Here is a 2,764-nt window from a genome sequence, read left to right as displayed (position 1 = left end):
TATAGACTGTTTATATAAATATATATATATATTGCTAATAATATGTTACATTTATGTTAGTACTTTTTTATTTTTATTTTTTTTATTTAATATGCTTTGACTCTGATGACCCCCTGTTGAAGATCCCTGCATTAGACAAGTTCATCTGCAGATTTTTGCGGACTAACTTGTGAATTTGTGTGAGTGTAATGTTATGAGATGGAAGACACTGAAATAAGAAGAGATAATCTGTGCTTTATGTAGTCAGAGCCATTCATATTGATATGAGATCAGTTTTTTCCCTACATTTAGTGTCTATTTGAATGTGATCACCTTGTTTTCTTCTTTTCTTTTAAAAAGAAACAGTTATTTTTTTTGTAAGAAACTTTTAGCTCTTTTTGGACATTATCAATGTAAATGATGGAAGTATCAGCACAAACAAAACAATCTATCTTTGTCTCCATCTAGTGGCCATATGTTGTCCATGTGACCACGGCCTTAGAAGAGTTTTAAATTAGGAGGGAAAATAAGTGTTTGCTCTAAAGATGTAGTCTTTTTAGTTATGTTTTCATGTATTTTTCTTGCTTCTTTACTTGTTCAGAAAATACATGTGAGCCCGCATGAAGGCCTATACAGTTCATTTGTTTACTTCATATATACAGTAGTAGTGAACAGTAGGGAATACTCTGTGTGTGTGCGTGCGTAAAAAGTAAAAAAAAAAAAGGTTACAGCCAATAACTCAGTATTTACAATCACAATGACAATGGCCCTATAAAGGTTAAATAGCTGGGTTTCCTTAGTGTTCAGTCAGAAAGCAGAACTCTGGGTTATAGAGCTTTTTGTTTTTGTTTTGTTATATCTTATTACTCCTATTCGGAGTAGCGTAATGTATTCCTTTTGATTAATTGTGTTAACTGTAAGATTGAAATATGATTTGTATTTTCAAATGTTATAATCTCTGTGTGTGTATGATGTGCAATGTGGTGTCGTAATGGGTAGAACAAGAACAGATTGTAGGACCCCAGGAAGAATAGCTTCTAGCTTATGCGGAAACTAATGGGATCCAAATCAAACAAACTGAAGAAGTCTCTCGGATGAGTGACGGAAATATTTTTTTACAATAAGATAACAAAAATGTATTGACTCGTATGTCGTGACATGACAGAAAAGGCCTTGGCTGAGCTCCAGAGATGCTGTGTGGAGACGGGAGAAACTTCCAGGACCAACATCACTGCAATAGTCCACTGATCTTTATGGCCAGGCATAACCTTCTTCTCAGTGGAAAGACACATGAGAGCTGTGGAGTTGGACAAAAAACATGGTAAGAACTCAGACTGTATAGAAACAAGAGTCTCTGATCTGAAGAAACCAAGATTAAACCGTTCAGTCTTAATTCAAAGCGTCTTGTCCGGAGGTAACCGACAGGCCCCAGACGTGAGACCTGTAGTGCGATTATCATTTTTTTGTGTAAAGAAGTGGAAAATATAGGACAGGCAGCAGGCAGTGTGCTTCCTTCCCTGGCTTCTGCCAGACTATATTTGTACACATGTATGTACTTTACCTTAAATGAAGTCTGGACTTCACATGTGTCTCAAACCCATTAGCCTAGTGCTCAATCACAACATAACATATCAAAATTCAGTTTCCCAAATTAAAAAAAATCAAACTATTTCACAATCTGTGTTTTGTTACTCTTCATATACAAATGAAAAGAAAATATTTTTTTCTACAAACTCCTTTGGTCTGCTGCTTACAGCTTTAATAACTGCATTGTTTATGTATGCAAATGGTTAAGGACCTCAGACTGGGCTGAAGGTTCACCTTCCAACTGAACAATGTAAGGCAGCTTTATTTATATAGCACATTTTAGAAACAAGGCAATTCAAATTGCTTTCAGAAAAACATTAAAGAGCAGATTTAGAGAATATAAAAACAGCTGAAATAGAAAAGACATGTATGAAATACAAGATTAGAAGTTACAGTGTAGTGTAAGAAATGAACAATTACCTAAAAAAAAGACAGCAGGAAAAAGAAAAGACTTCAGTCTTTACAACAACTGAGGTTGCATCGAACCTGCAGTTGCAGATACTTGGAGCATAAAAACTGAATGCTGCCTTTCCATGTTTAATTCTGAATCTAGGGGACAGAAATCAGACCTGTCCCAGGAGACCTGAGAGGTCAATCGGTTGGGGTGGTTCATAATGTAGCAGCAGATCAGACATGTTTTTTTGGCCCTAAACCATTCAGGGCCCTACAAACCAACAGTAGTGCTTTTAAATCCATTCTTTGAGTGTAAAGACCTCAGATCTGGAGGGATGTGATCAACTTTTATAGTTTTAGGGAGGACTCCAGCAGCAGCATTTTGAATCAGGTGCAGCTGTCATATTATGTGTTTTTTTTTTAAGGAAAACCGTCCCTGGCATTTGCAACACATTGCCCCTATTTTTTTTTCCAATAACCTAGCTTGGAAATTAATAACTCCGCCTTCCGAGTGTATCTTTGCACGCACTTTACAGCAGTAGGCTACAATCTTAAATATTTTCAACTGCATGCTGAAACTTAAAATACGTACATTTTCACCAGGATTGATGCAACCGCCATTTTTGCTGGGAAAAAGAAAGAATAATAATAATAATTCCTTCAGTTTCAATTGGGCCTTCGCCGCTGTTTAAGCAGTTCAGCAGTTTAAGATTGGATGGTAAGCAATTTCAGCACTCACTGGATCGGTTCGCAGCCGAGTGTGAAGCGGCTGGGATGAGGATCAGCACCTCTAAATCTGAGGCCA

General features: G+C 36.8%; 1 protein-coding gene across 1 annotated transcript in view; it reads left to right on the top strand.

Annotated features, from left to right (window-relative positions):
- Positions 1–2,649: 2,649 nt before the first annotated feature.
- LOC117956896 (nuclear factor interleukin-3-regulated protein-like) overlaps positions 2,650–2,764 on the top strand; it is a 26,853-nt gene continuing 26,738 nt past the window's right edge. Inside the window, exon 1 of the mRNA XM_034892227.1 lies at positions 2,650–2,662. The gene's annotated coding sequence lies outside the window, so the exon portion shown is untranslated. The remainder of the gene's footprint in view (positions 2,663–2,764) is intronic.

This window comes from Etheostoma cragini, chromosome 2, assembly GCF_013103735.1.
Source record: "Etheostoma cragini isolate CJK2018 chromosome 2, CSU_Ecrag_1.0, whole genome shotgun sequence".
In the NCBI taxonomy this organism is placed as follows: domain Eukaryota; kingdom Metazoa; phylum Chordata; class Actinopteri; order Perciformes; family Percidae; genus Etheostoma; species Etheostoma cragini.
Note: the sequence above shows the minus strand (reverse complement) of the source record. Positions and strands in the feature narration are given on the sequence as shown.